General features: G+C 44.5%; 1 protein-coding gene across 5 annotated transcripts in view; it reads right to left on the bottom strand.

Annotated features, from left to right (window-relative positions):
• Nucleotides 1-15,670, bottom strand: part of LOC115320098 (gastrula zinc finger protein XlCGF49.1) — a 71,585-nt gene that overhangs the window by 41,858 nt on the left and 14,057 nt on the right. Inside the window, exon 2 of one of the 5 annotated variants that reach the window (XM_040220082.3) lies at nt 4,987-5,072. The exons of 2 other annotated variants lie outside the window; for them this stretch is intronic. The gene's annotated coding sequence lies outside the window, so the exon portion shown is untranslated. Of the gene's footprint in view, nt 1-719; nt 805-4,986; nt 5,073-15,670 lie in introns of those variants that run through there. 2 more of the 5 variants (XM_040220084.3, XM_040220085.3) reach the window with 2 other exon arrangements.

Genomic DNA, 15,670 nt, shown 5'->3' with positions numbered 1-15,670 from the left:
AACATGTTTTACGATTGTCGTTATTAAATGGTATAGAAATGTCACCTACAAAGCTTCTAAATTTCATGAGTTCTGTTGTCATCAATCAAAAGAAGCGAGGAGGTGAGGAACGGTAGAGAAAAGCAACAAAAATAAAAAAGCACGTGCGCGTGCAGAAAATCTTTTTTTTTGTGATGTGTTTTTTTTTTGTGTGTGTTCATGACTACAACTTGCATCGTTTTAGACAATATAAAAAAATACGACCTTTGGGCTGTCTGTGTCCCACTAAGGGGGACTCTCCTGAACTAAAATATTATATATGCAATATATGCTATATATGCTATTCCGCTGCGGTGACGTCGAAGTGAATCCGGGCCCTCATACTCGTTCTGGGACACTTCTGGAGGTTGACACTGTGCCTGACGAGCCGTCCGAACAGATGGCTGTCCTTTTTCACCTTCTAAAAGACCTTCAAGCACGGTCTGTTCAATCGGCACAGAGTCAAGTTGAGCTGGTCGCTGACGTAAAATCAATAAAGACTGGCCAAAAAAATATTGAAACTAAAATTGGCCACATTCAAAAACGGCTAGACGCCCTTGAAGAAAAAACAAAGGTACTCGACAATTTTAACACGAACCTGGTCGAAATTCAGGACTCGGTAAAAGTGCTAACCACTCAGCATGACTCAATGGAATCCCGCCTCGACGAACTGGAGGACAGGTCGCGGCGTGACAACTTACTCTTTTATGGCATTCCCGACTCTCGCGAGTCATGGGAGCAGTCTGAGGCACACGTGAAAAGAATTTTGACAAACGCACTCCATACCATGCCTGAAAATTCCATTGAACGCGCCCATCGTCTGGGGCCACTCACGCCGAACAAATGCCGCCCCATCATAGTTAAGCTTTCTGGCTACAAAATAAAAGATAAGATCCTTTCGGCACGCGCTAAGCTGAGGGAAATAAACGTTACTGTTAGCGAAGATTTCTCGCCCACCACGCGTATTGCTCGAAGAAAACTTATCGAGTTTGCTAAAAACCTACCTCAGTCACCAACATTCCAACTGCGCCACAATAAGCTCGTGATAAAAAAAAAGCAATACGTGTATGACATGGCAACCGAGAGCGTAGTCGAACTTGCGCCCCAATGCGCTCCTGATAACCCACAGCCGAGCACCTCAGCACACGAGGAGAGATAGGGAAACGCGAGGGGCTGTGGTCTTAACGTATCTGATGTATCGGTTCTTTTCTGTAACATTCGTAGCATAACTAATAAGCGCGATTCACTAACCTCAGCTATAGATACCTGCAATGCTCATATCATAGCATTAACTGAAACCTGGTTGCATCCTCATTTTCGCGATCACGAAATCTTCGAGTCAGCACATTGTTTCTCTGTCTATCGCTGCGACCGCACAACGCGTCAAGGCGGCGGCGTTCTTTTGGCCATTTCCAAGGAATTGCCTTCCCAGTGTATTCATATCCCCAGCAACTTGGAAATGGTATCGGCTATTATTGAAATGAATCGGCAAAGGGTTATTGTTGGTGCTTGCTATCGTTCCCCTAATTATTCTTCCACCTTCGTAAACGAGCTACATGATGTAATTAACCTAGTTGTGTCTCGTCATCCTACATTACCTTTATTTTTACTGGGCGATTTTAATATTCCTAATATTTCATGGGACAGCGAATCGCCTTGTATGCAACCTTTTTCCACTCTAGCAGATGAATTTCTAAATCTATGTTCTCTGTTTTCATTCACGCAACTTGTCAAGCAACCCACAAGAATAACCGAATCAGTCGCGAATACACTAGACCTTGTACTAACATCTTGCCCTGATCTCATCTCAGAAATTACTTACTTACCTGGCTTGAGTGATCATACCCTTTTGTCATTTCACGTCAACCTGCAGCGCGTTAAGACTAAAAGAAAAATGAAAACTATTCGTAATTATCAAAAGGCAAATTTTGAGGCTATTAATAGTGATCTATCTGTCTTCCTCGAAACATTTTTAAAGGGCTTTGAAATTCGCAGCGTGCAATCCAACTGGGATATCTTCGTGGCCAAGATCAACGACCTAACTAATAAAATAAGTACATTCCTACCCGCACTATCATATCTAACAGTAATGCTCCCTGGTATAACCCCCACATCAGACGTCTATCTAACAGAAAAAAGCGATTGTACAGATCGGCCAATTCATCATCAGACGATCCTCGTTGGGCCGCTTACAAACTGGCTTCTGATGAATACGTGGCGGCCATTAAAACAGCCAGAGAAAAATACCATAATACTACCTTACCATCCATGCTTGTAACCGACATTAAAAACTTTTGGCGCGTGATAAATCCTGCTGATGATGATAATATTTCATTTGCTGACAGTTCAGGGAATCTCATTCCCCCTCATCAATGTCCGTTTATCTTCAATGAAATTTTTACGCGTAATTTTTCTGTAACTTCCGACATCTCACTACCAACTACCTATTCTTACGACTACCCTGCTATGTTCCCGATAATCATAGATCCTTTAGGTGTCGAAAGCATAATTAGATCACTTAAACTTTCCTCCGCTCCTGGTTGTGACCTCATCAGCCCCAAATTTTTAAAATGTACGAGCGTTTATTGTTCAGTTATCCTGTCAAAAATTTTTCAACAGACCATCGATAATGGTTGTCTTCCAGCTGAGTGGACGGTCGGGAAGGTGATTCCACTTCATAAATCAGGTAACAAGCATTCTCCACTTAATTACCGACCAATATCACTAACCAGCATCCCATGTAAAATTTTCGAACATATACTATCTTCGAACCTCGCCAACTTCCTTGATACTAATTCGTTTTTCACGTCGTCACAACATGGCTTTCGAAAAACCTACTCATGTGAAACACAATTGGTATCAGTCCTTCATAAGCTAAATGTTATTCTTGACCATTCCTCATTAGCCGATTGCATCTTTTTAGATTTTTCAAAAGCTTTTGATAAGGTAAGCCATAAGCTATTACTCTATAAATTGCACCAACTTAACCTTGACCCAAAACTTCTTATCTGGCTTGAATGTTTTCTGGTTAACCGCTCGCAGTTCATTGTAGCTAATAATCACCTCTCTCAGCCGAGTGGCGTTCACTCCGGTGTGCCACAAGGCTCTGTGCTCGGACCTCTTCTTTTTCTTATATACATTAATGATCTACCCTCTTGTGTCTCTTCCCATATTCATTTGTTTGCCCATGATTGTGTTGTATTTAGGGAAATAACTTGTGAAAATGACATTAACACGCTCCAGTCCGATCTTAACGCTATTTCTGTTTGGTGCAAAACGTGGTGCATGCAATTGAACATTAACAAATGTAAATTTATGCGGGTGTCCGGGAAAAATCATAATCTACCTGTTTACCATCTTCATAACTCGCCCCTAGATGCTGTGACTAGTTATAAATATCTTGGTATTTACATCACATCAAATCTCACTTGGACAGTTCATATAACATATATAATTAATAACGCTAACCGTATGTTGGGATATCTTCGACGTAATTTTGCAAAAGTTCCCTCATCTCTAAAACTTTTACTTTACAAAACACTAATTCGTCCAAAACTCGAATATGCCGTTTCAGCCTGGGACCCTTGTCATGAAAATCTAATTCACTCACTCGAAATGGTCCAGAATAACTCTGTTCGCTTTATCTTGTCCAACTATAACAGAACTGCGAGCATAACCACAATGAAATTCAGCCTTGACTTACCGTCTTTGTCATCTCGTCGTAAAAACTTTCGTCTTTGCCTCTTTCACAAGTTATTTTATCACCCCCATCTCCGCACCGAACTTATAGTACCTCCCCAATACGTTTCATCTCGATTAGATCACGTCCATAAGGTCGGTGTCCCATCGTGCAGGACTAATGCTTTTTTTCAGTCATTTCTCCCACGCACATCAGAAGAGTGGAATCGCCTTCCCGTACCAACAGCTTTAATCGAAGACCTCCACCTGTTCAAGAATGCCTTAACTAATATTGTATGAATAGACGCCATTTTTTTGTATTTCTAGTAACTGCTTTCTTTTACTTCAACACCATTTTTGTAACCACTCCCCTCTTCAATGCCAAAGGCCCTGAGGGTACATGTAATAAATAAACATGTAATAAATTATATTTCACAAGTCCTATTAAAAACATGCAAAACTTTTTTCATGCATTCCAATATTGTTTGGTGCTGGCACTTGGCTTATATTATCTATTCACTACAACAATATTGAAGAATTGAGAATCTTTGAAATGACTAAAGAAAGCCTGTCTGTATCCCCTAAAACCGTAAGTAGGATATGCAATAAAAACTTTCAGAAGCTGATTTTATATTGTAAGAAGGGCAGCATGGTGATGTGTGCACAGCAGTCAAAGGCAGAGGCCTCTACATTATGCCAAACGGTATAATCATTCTTGAAGAATGGAAGAACATTGCTGGAGGACAAAGAGATGTAGGGCGACCTTTTCTGACCTCTCCTTTGTTTTACAGTGATTTTCTGCCATTTTTGAAGCAGGAGTGCCACTCAAAACACTCCAAACAATTCACTGCGTTTTGACATAGGCCTCCTGAATCAATTTAAAAGTCTGTTTTGGATTCGCCGAGTTTGACACAATTAATGTTAGCTGCAATTTGGTTTGCAAGCCTACGGTGAAATTGCTGTTGTGGTCGTGCACATGGTCACAAAAACTCATGGAGCACAGCTCCAAATGTTCAGAGAACAATGTCCTTTGGCATAATGGCAGAGAAAGGTTTTTGACAGCTGCACGCGCAACACCGTACTGCCCTCTCTTTTTACGCTACAAAATCACAAAATCAGTCTCGAAACTTTTTTGATTTCACCCCTTAACAGCCCCTTCGCCTGGCAACTTCCAAGTGCTTGGAGATTCAAAACTTTGAGCAGTTAGTCTCGGTGGCTTAGTGCAATGCGACAGCCCTTAAGACTACACAATGCAGCAAACAGAGCTGCTCTGTTCACTGGTAGCCCCACCTCCACCGCCGCTGCTGCTGCGTCGCCGTTCTCCACGCTACCGCCGATCAATGCCTCGCCAGCTCTGCAGTCTTCACAAAGCTGTCCTGGACAAACGGCCCGGATTTACTGCTAGCCTAGAAGGTGATCGACTGACACACCCATTCCGTTGTATAATAAAGAAGTACTATGGTACAGTGCTCACCAAAACAAAATGAACCGGAGCAGCACGCAGCCTTGTAGAAGTAACCACATATAATTTTCTTGAAAAGCATATAGTTACCCAAACGTATACAGCCAGCATATGCAGGAACTCTAGCCTAGAGTACTCTGCCATTTGGTTAATCACGTAATCGCTAGAGTCAATGTACCTGCGCGAGCTTGGTTTATGCGCTCCGTGGTCTTTTTCGTTTCGATGAGCACTGTACCTAGAACACGTCTCCTACTGGCGTGTTTACCGCGTCCTCAAATGTGGTCCCTCGATTTCCATCTAATGACAACACAGAGGTGTCCCAGTGTTGCCAGACACGAACCTAGCAGTGGCACAGCAAACATAGGTGGATACAGCCAACGGCTGTTATGCTGTAGCTCACTCTCAGTTTGATGGTCCACCGAAGCTTCCGCAGCAAAAGGTGTGGACTGCACAACAACAGCAACACTGGCATTCACTCACATTTTTACCGTATCTTCGACTAGCCGCCAGGATCCGACAACACTGCCGCCGGCTTCTGCGATGTGACTCGTTGCCACTTAGGGACCACATTCGATGCACAGGCGGTAGAGGAGGGTGAACACACGAGTCAAAGAAGCATTGCAGGCACCCTAGCGTATCTCTCATGGGCAACACTAGGCGGCACGGCAGACATTCAGCTTTGTGTTTAGGCTGCCCTGCTTCAATCAAGCGGCGCCCAAAAATATGTCGGAGAAGTTACACCGCCAACCTGGAGATAGCGGAGTGACTCTCCATGCTTCTCTCGTTACAAGCTCCGATTGCTTCCCGGGAGGCAATTCAAAGAAAGAACGCCAGAAGCATGAATCGCCGGCTGTGCTGAGGACGGGGTCAATTATGGTTTTTCTATCTCGTCGCACGATTATGAAGTAGTGCAACTATGCTTACTGGTCCCATTATTGGACTTTTCGTAGATCACATGCCAACAGCCTGCGAGAGGTTTGCGTTGCTTGGGGGAGCTGGTGCAGTCACTTTGGGGGTGGACTGAGCTCGCGTTAGTAGTGTTTGCAGTTTGCAGCCGGCGGTCTACGATAAGCGCCTAATGTAATAGCTACGATGGTTCCCCTTGGCTGATGACAAAGGAAACTCGAATATGCAGCGACCATTCTTTAAACAACTTTAAATTTGAGAACTAAGCTCCCTTAGCTTACCTGCCCAATTTTGTTCCTCAATACTTACGAGAGGACACGAATAAGCGGCAAAAGACACGAGGGAAAATGAGGCAGATAATCATGGCCCCCACTGCATACCGACTTGAATGCATAATTGAAAAGAAATTGACACTGACGGGTATAGTGAGCCTAAAAGAGGCATAATTTCTTTCGAAGGAACTCTAAAATATTAAAGCTGGTTCACACTGTGCAACCTACTACGACAGAGTCCGACAAAATGGGGTTTTAAGCCGCTTACAACGGTGCTGCTGCCCGGCGCAGTCGTAAGAGGCTTAGAAAAGGGTTTTGCCGGACTCGGTCATGGTCGGATGCAACAGTGTGAACCAGCCTTTAGACACTAGAACATTCCTGGGTCTACCAATTAAGAGCGTGTTGGCAATGTTAGATGTATAAAAGGGAAGCAACATAAACAAGATTAGGACAGGACACGTAACAAAGGTAAATAACTGAAAATTCATGGCTGAAATTAAAAATTACATTTTTGACAGAGAGAGAAGTAATATTGCAGACGTTTTCCAGGCACAACGGTTCTAGATGTATCAAGTCTAACTTTCCCTACGCAGCACACAAAACAAAAAAAATTCCGCAATAAAACTTTTTTTGTAGTCGCTCGCAAATGTGTTCAAAATTTATCACTCAGGGGTAACATAATAAGTTAAAAAAGACGACGACACTTCGGCACAAATTTAAGTCGATCGGTGACCACTCTTTCTATTTGTAAAATTGTGAGTGGGTTACCGACGCATGTGCATGAATTATGATTGTACCACTTTGACGGCAGTGGTACATGTCTGCAAACACAACAAGGTGCTGTGGCGTGTAGTAAAAGTTTTTAATTTGGTTGTTCAACCTGCTCAAAGTACACCCGCCGGCAGTATGAAGGTGAACACCTTACCTAGTTTCTTGCCTGTTTTATGGCTCCCTAAAGTTATATTAACTCTCAATATCTCAAATTGCACGCGGCTTCGGATCTAAACTTTGCGTTCTAGCCCTCTTCTGGAACAGAGTTCGTTCCAAAAGTTGCAAGAGCATCAAAAACAAGAAGAGGGCTGTTCACCTTCATATCGCTCACGGGTGTACCTGGGAACAAATGAGCGGTAGTCGTATTAGTGTCCCAATTCATTTCTTTTTTTATACAGCTTGACTAAGTGTTGCAGTCTGCTATGCATGCCTCATCGTTGACTTCATTCGTCCAAATTAAAACAGCCACGGCATGGTTCCAGCAGCGGGTAACTGTGACCTTCTAAGAGCATTTGCCCGAGTTCAAGCAGTGTGTGCGACATTGCAGCTGTGCACGGAAAGACAACTTAAGCAATATCGCATCCTCATCTTTGGCTGAATAACTCAGACTTTCAAAAGCAAGCGAAACAATAAAGAAAATCAGCCTTTATTTTGAGGCAGATGTCATGGGTGACGCTGTCTTGAGCTTGAAATGCACTTCACTGCCGAAAAATGTTCTTATGCCTGGATTGTCCCCTCCACCCCGGAGACCCAGCACACATGCAAGCTTTCTTTTACCTCCCTAAAAAATGATTGCAGTTTTTCAACGAAGAGAAAGTCACAATAATATTGCAACGCAGTGCTTGTCATTGCAACTGGCAGCGCAACGGGACGAGCAAACGTAGGATTAAAGCAAATTTGCGCGACTAGTATGACTGGTATTAAAGCCCCTCAATGTAATTGCATCTGCCTTGCAAGTAGTGTCAAATGTGCCAGTGAACGGGGCCAGTCTCTTGAGGGCCAGGCACCCACAAACAGGATATCAAAACAAAATCCAAAAACGAAAAACGAAAAAAAAAAAAAAGACTATATTTTTTGGCGAAACGGAAACGTAATCGAAACGTTATTTATTAATTTTTTTTTCCGGAGTGAAACCGAAATATTTTCTTATCGGTTTTCGGTTCAACAGAAAATATCAGGTATTTCAGTACTTCGTTTCACACAGCGAAAAGACTGCCGTTGGTTTGTGCCATAATTAAAGAGAAGACAAGCAAGTCCTCGCCCCCACGTCTAAACTCCGGGCGAAGAAGCATAGCAAAAACAAAGACAAAAAATAGAAAGAGAAACAAAAAACATGACGCAAGGCGCCATTGCTTCCTGCCAATGAGAGCGCGGTGGCACAACGCCCCCCCCCCCACACGCTCGCAATGCTCTCCTTGGCTCTTGTGCCCTCTCCCTCCATGCTTTCTTCGACGACACAGACAGACAACAGATCACGGCAAGCGTGGGGAGTTTGCAACCTGGCGCTGTAGAAGTTCATCTTTTGTTTTTCTATAGATACGGCAATCTGAGACTCTGTTGCAAAAGTGTACTTTTTCATCCCTATGGGGCACGAGAGAACTAATTGCGCTTGAAGATTTTCAGCTATCACAGTGTCTTAAACAAATCGAAGTGTCAGATTGAAGACTGCCAGCACATTGTTTCTGGAGACCACAGCGGAAAGTTGGAGCACCATGTGCAGCAGCGCCACAAAGAGGTATGCGACAAGTTGCTTGCTGAGAAAGCCGTGTCCACAAAGTGTGTTGTACCGGGCCGGGATGAAGACTCTCCCGTTGCAAAACTCGGGCAAGTGGGCAGAGCAAGCATGCTTCAGCCGACTTCATCGAAGTGTGTTTCGCTTGAAATAACGGAGGACAGCATAATGAAAAGTTGCGTCGAGCTCGTGACGAGGAACGGACGGCCGTTCTGACTCGTCGATGACTCCGGCTTTCGCCAGATTATTGATTCGGCCCTCAAAGCACTCGGCGCCAGACGGGCTATAACAGCAGCGACTGTTAAGGACAGAGTCCAGGAAGAAGCCAAGAGCAAGCGAGAGGAGATTTCTTTGTCGCTTAGAGGAAGGATGTTTCCTCTCAAAATTGAATGCGCATCCCAACTTGACCGGGCTTTGCTCGGAATCAATGTGCAGTACGTGGAAAATGGAAGGCTAGTTCTTCAGCCACTGGCCATGAAGGAGTTTTTTGACAGACACACTGGGGAACACCTGAGGTTTCAAGAGGGTGCGGTACCTCTATCTTTTCGTCAGTTTCAGACACCAGACGGCGCGCGGCTTGGTTGAACGCGAGACTTCTAAATGGCGCCAGTATCGAAGTGTGAAAAGGCCCGCGTTATCCGCTGCGTGAAATAGATCCCCAAAATGTGCCGTGTTCTCCCGGCGGAGGAAGTCTCTCCCTCCCTCGCACGCGCTTGGTATGTTTCTGGTCAGTCAGCTCAGTGTGCATTGCATCGGACGTCAGTGATAATACGCGCGGTGGCCGAGTCCGGCCTCTGCGCTGTGGGGTGCAGTGGGTGGTGCTCGTTTCTGTTTTTAGGTAGGAATAAAAATGTCGGTCCCCTTTTTTACGACGCCCGTTTCTATAGCTTGGGCTTTTATCTCGAGTGATGTACAGTACCGCCTTTTCGAAATCGTACTTTGCCGTGAGCGACTGAGAGTCAGGTTAGCATTTTATTTTTGTCAGCACTACACGTTCAATAAAGACCTCGGGCGGCGATGTAAATACGTGTTGCTCCCCAAAGTGTGCCCAAGGTGCGCAGTGACAATTGGAAATGGTATTAAAGGCGCGCGACCGTCAGTTGGTAAAATATGTGCGTTAGATTCACCTATTCAGTCTAATCATTTTTGCCCACGTCTTTTATCTGTTTCGACAAATGACATGGTCAAGTCTATTGATGAGCTTAGGCAGACTGAGTGTACGGAGTGTACGGGCTTTAAATAACTTTGCTTCGTTTATGTGAATGAATAACTGTTTTCTCGTTTCCACGCTCGGTGCATGCAAAAATCGCTTAGATGTCATGGTAGCATAGTGTTTCGGCGTTTTGCACACTGACTGGCTATTGCATTCGCTGTGCACGATATGTGTTCAGATGGAATGTGTCAAATCGTATTTCCGATCGATATGATGGCTTTACTTTGCTACTGTGTTAATTATATTTTCCCAATTTAAACTGGTTCGTCCCTGTTCTGAGCCTAAGTTCAAATTCGAGAGTGCAGGCAGACTCAGCGTCGTAACAGCCGTAATGTGCAGAAAGAAATTAGTATTATGAAAGAAAAACAAAAGGATACGAGGCGGCTCAATGTTATAGAGGTAATGAGTGTACGAAGGATGCCATCGTACGTTTTTTTCTTGTTAAACACTCCGCATTGCTGGAAAACACTCAAGGTACCAGCAAAGACAACGAGCTGGCGTGAAATTTCCAACGAGTGGAGAGCGAGCATCACTTTCATCATGCGCTTTCATTTCGATATGGCGCAAAATGCGCGCGAAATAGCAACAGGTAAGGCAACAAAATTTAGATGTTAGGTCTGGAACACCGCCAGACTCGGCCGTGTTGGGGCCATCTCTCGCAAGTCAATACGTCAAAGGTGTTGCGCGTCGAACTGTACGTGCGAGTTATTCATTTCAGCGAAATCTTGACTTCACAAAACTATTGTCTGTTAGAGATATGCATCATGTTATTCAGCTATGACTTATATTCGCGACTCCAGCGACCTATAGGGGGCGCCACCACCAAACAAACATGGCGGCTGAGTCCAGGTCGCGGCGGCTCGGCCGGGCCGCCTGAACAGGTGGCGCGTTCAATTTCACAGATTTTCTTTTGTTTAATGCCCAATTTTATAGGTATTTGAACTGAGACGGTTAAGTGTAGCCGGTGCAGATAAACTTGCAAAGCATAGTTTTGTTTTGCCGGTGTTTTTTTGTTCTTTTCGTGTCAAACTTTCGTTTCGGAGATTTCGTTCAAAACCGAAACTATGGGCTCCGGAGAGACGGTAACATACTAATCAGTTTTGATCATCTAAGGAAAGCGGCGATGATTATAGAATTGTTCCACAGAGAGTAACTTTTCAGCTAACTCGCATGCCGCGACCATGCGACTTATCTGTCCGCGAAATCGAGCTTTTGTGCGTATCCGCGTTTACGAAACAGCTCCAGTCGTCTGCTCGGCCAACAACACAGGCTGCAGGAAAATTTCGAAAATTAAGCAACCGCTTCTTGAGCCAAGGACCCTGTTAACCCGCCGGCGCCCCACTAAGCAGCTGATACTCGTATTTCAATTCAGGTTTTAGTAGCAATCGAGAAGTCATTTTGACGAGCAGGTTATGTATTATATTACGTACTATGGGGGGGGGGGGGGGGGGTCGCACTAAAGCGATATTAGCATATCCTTCGGGTTGAAATATGAGCTCAGTTGACTAGCTATTAGGTGAGCTGCTGAATAAAAGTATATTTGACAGACGGAGACATACTATTTAAACTTAGCCAAATGGTTCTATAGCTGGCAGCACGGAGACAAACTGAAAAGGGTCTTCATTGAAGATCCACGCAGAACCTCTCTGCATTGAACTTTGCTTCGAATCCTGAACGGAGAAAATTAGTACTTTTTTGTGGCCGGTCAACCTGACCAATGTAGACGTATATTACTGCTGGCTTCGACGTCCTCGTAATATAAATATTGGAGGCGTGATAGGTCAAAATGCCGTGACAGCATCGTAACGTTGCGAGACTTGTCATTCATCATTGCAGCGAGCAGGTTTTCCTAAATCAAGTAATTGCGAAATCAGCCCAACTCCTTCAGTGTGGTCCAGAGGCTTTTTCGGCGAAAAGCAGCCAAGATGAATAGCCAACGCACCGACCGGCGTGGGTGGCTCAAACTTGAAGCTAACCGAACACAACCAAACTCAAGAAAAGCAGCTATCGAACCTTCCCATTCACTTGACTGCAACATTGATGTTTTCTCCAGTATAAGTTACCAAGCAGTCGTCACTTTGAATGTGATTCGAGACAGACAAGAAATCAAAAAGGTTTTCCGTGATTCCTCCCCATCCAAGAAATCGAAAGCATGTGACCGTGTGCTGCGAAGTAAACGGGCTTTCAAACACGTAATAGAAGAAAACAATCTACTGAGGCTTCACCACACTAATGATCACTCAGGCAAACTTAAGAAATATTCGGACCTTCGTCAAATTACATTGTTCGCCACCGCGCCGACAACACGTCTCCGCGAAAGCCACCAGAGACGCGGAGGGGCGCGGAGCGACCTGGACCGGCTGGTTCCCAGTTTTCCCGCTTGGCGGCGTCCGTTTTGCTGGAGTCGCGAATACCCTATCTCACTAGTATTTGCGAGCAGTACTTGGAAGCAACGAGCAAGAAATAAGGGACAGTGGATTTTGTACGACAATCGCGACGTGGAAACCCATAAAAGAGAGTCCCGATAAGAAGAGAGCTTCCCCTTCCCCCTTCTCTTCAAGTGCATGGGTCACGCTCTCAATCCTGCACCCATGGTAACACCAAATACGATATAGCTTCGCCAATACTGGAAACTCCTCCGAAAACACATAGGAGCGGCGGCGAATGTGACAGTGGCGCCTCTAGTGGACACGGAGTCTACGGAAGCAGTCGACGCAATGGAAAAGTATAGGCTCCGCGACGTCCTCGCGCTTTACGAGCCCCATTTCGTCACCCTAACAGCAGAAAATTTATTACGGTCAATCCGCTTGCAAAGCGGAATCCACTGATCGCAACTGCAACGACAATTGAATAACAACGCGCGCATAAACAAAGATAGAGCAGTTTATTTAGCGGTCTCAAACACCTCTCAGGGGATCACATGCGTTTGAAACGTGTCTGGGAAGCGGAAAAAAGGCGTTTAGGTACTCGAACTACGTCGTAATCATTAAAACATGCAAAAACGACATGTTAATATTACCAGAGCAAGCGCACGAGCTGAGGAGCATAAAAACAAAACAAAAAGTAAGGATAAAAATGACCGTGCAAACGCTTACCGAACTTTGCAGAAAAAATAGTGTCGCCATTCCCGACGAAAATAAAAAGAAACGGGAAAGAGAAGCGAACAACGGCGAATAAAACAAAGAAGCTAGCAAAAAAACTATTTCAACGACGACGATCGTTGCGGCGCTTATAGAAAAAGAAGAAAGAAAAACGGAAAGCAGCAAATGAATAGCTGGTGGTCGCCACCGGTGTTGAGTTCACAACAAACAAAGTGGAAGCAACAGACGAAACTAATGAAAAAAGAAGAAAGCGTCTCTTTTTTTTCAGCTGCTTGTTGTACATTTCTTTATTGGCTTTCGCGGCGTAGGTACGAACTAAAAACAAAACAGGGGAAATAAATAACGTAGTGCAGCTCACACTGCCCGGTAAAAAAGAGTCGCAGAAATGTTTTGGTCGCAGGCAGCGATCTTCTATATGTGCTAGCATGAGTAACCTTTTTTTTGCTTTCGAATTTCTTTTTCCAGTGACTTTGGCGGGTTGTTCATTCGCTTGCTTGACGAAGCAGTTTAAAAGTGCATTCAAGTACTTGTTGACGTAGGTATCCGTAGGTTGTTTTAGGAAGCAGAAGAAAGATTTTCCACCACATCGCACAAACTTGTTCTTGCAATGGTAGGCAGCACATAGCATGCCTGCCATCTCTAAGTATGCTCTGGTGTATGCTCGAATGCGGTTGGTTGATCAACACGCGATGACCCGTAGCAGACGTGCCGGCCGGAGTACACAAATAAAATTCGAATAAAGATGGATAACGAGCTTACACTTCTTAATATATTTAATAAATATCAAAAAGCATGTATGACGATTTTGGATTAGAAACTCAATCGAAGGCGAAAATAGGAGGTTACCGCAGACGACATTGGAAGAAAACAACAACAACAGCAAAGTTGCAGACGGCCCTCAAAATGCCCGGGTCTAGCGCAGACAAACCGGGGGTGGTAAGCGCCGAAGCGAAGGAAAGGGAGTACAAACTAAGCCAAACAAAGCAAGGATACACAATGGTTTGCACGTCGGGCAAAAAAAAAGAAAGCGACTCACCGGCACGGATGTGCCGGTGAGTCGCTTTCGGTTCTCGACGCAATGCAGTCAAACGCACTCAAACGCAAGTGTCTGAACCGGCCTTTAGACTGCAGCGCCCTCTCCACACATCTGGGAAGTTCAGCAGGTTCGGCGGGGTAAAACGAGAGAGAGGGCACGCGCCCGACTCCGCTAGCAGACGACAAACCCGGAGGTCGCTGTTCTCCATCTTTGGGTTGTACCGGCGGGCGGAACCGAACATCGAACTCTAGCTCGTGGCTGCCATTATGAAGTAGTTCGCGTTCATAAAATATTTCTGGCTGCTCTAAAATTAGCCCTCAGCGCTCTGTTGTTTTATTTCAATAAATGATCAACTAGCGTATCTTTGTTCCGTTACTTCAATAGCAGTGGAGTCAGCCGGCAACTCAACCATTTCATCTATTGCGCCAGGAGATCATGTTTTTATTTATTATTCCAGACTTCCACTCATTGTCGCTAAAGGCCTACACCAGTACGAACTTCATATAGTAAAATAGCTACAGCAACCGGCAGTGGCGTACCAACTTGTTTTTGAGTGGGGGGGGCAAACCCGACCCTCCTCCCCCCCCCCCCCCTTAATCGAAAATTCGGCGCAACTTTTGTCGAAGTTTTCTAAAGATGTGGCAATGATTCGGCAAAATTACAACGTTACCAGACTTAACATTGATATTTTGTTTTTTCTCACGAAAAAAATGTTGCTTCTTCTTCTTAAAATAAATACAACTTGTAGTGCCTATTGAAACAGTTATGATTAAACAAGGTGATATTCTACAAGATAATTGTATCGATGTCGCTTTTGTGTGTTTACTGGCAATTTTAGTGTTTGCTTGCAGAAAGTGGCGTGACAACGAGGTTGGGTAGTAGCCGGAGCAGTCACGAATCACACTACGAGAGTTTTGATTTTGAGGCTTCATCAGCGCACGCCTGCAAGTGTGTTTACATTGTTAAAATAAAGACAATCACTGCGTTCTTAGTTTCTCTGGGAGTCACCGTTTCGTGCGCGAAAATGGATGCAACGGTAGTTTAGCCTTCACCAGAAGAGATAACAATACTGTAAATATGCATGTTTTTCGATTTGAGTCACTTGACGTCAGCTTTGCATGAAAGTGCGCGTTCCATATTCGCAACGTGCCGTTTTTAGCCTTTAAAATTCCGGTTTCTGGTGTTAGGACACACACGGACGTTTAGGAAGATGGGGAGAGTTAGGAATGTCGGATGTGCAACGTCGAGCATGATAGTTCTGTGTTTAACGAATACTTTTCATCAGTGTTTACTAACGAGTGCTTGGACTTCGTCCCCACTCTCCCTGAAGAGCTTTACGAGCGCATGCATCCTATTAACGTTAACTCCGCTGGTATTAAAACATTGATTGATAAACTAAAACTTACTTCGTCCGCTGGAACCGATAACATCAACCCTAAAATTTAAAAGAAACACCCGTGTTATTTCTAGTGAGTATTTGA

The sequence above is a fragment of the Ixodes scapularis genome, unplaced genomic scaffold (assembly GCF_016920785.2).
Source record: "Ixodes scapularis isolate PalLabHiFi unplaced genomic scaffold, ASM1692078v2 PGA_scaffold12__126_contigs__length_90152505, whole genome shotgun sequence".
Lineage (NCBI taxonomy): Eukaryota > Metazoa > Arthropoda > Arachnida > Ixodida > Ixodidae > Ixodes > Ixodes scapularis.
Note: the sequence above shows the minus strand (reverse complement) of the source record. Positions and strands in the feature narration are given on the sequence as shown.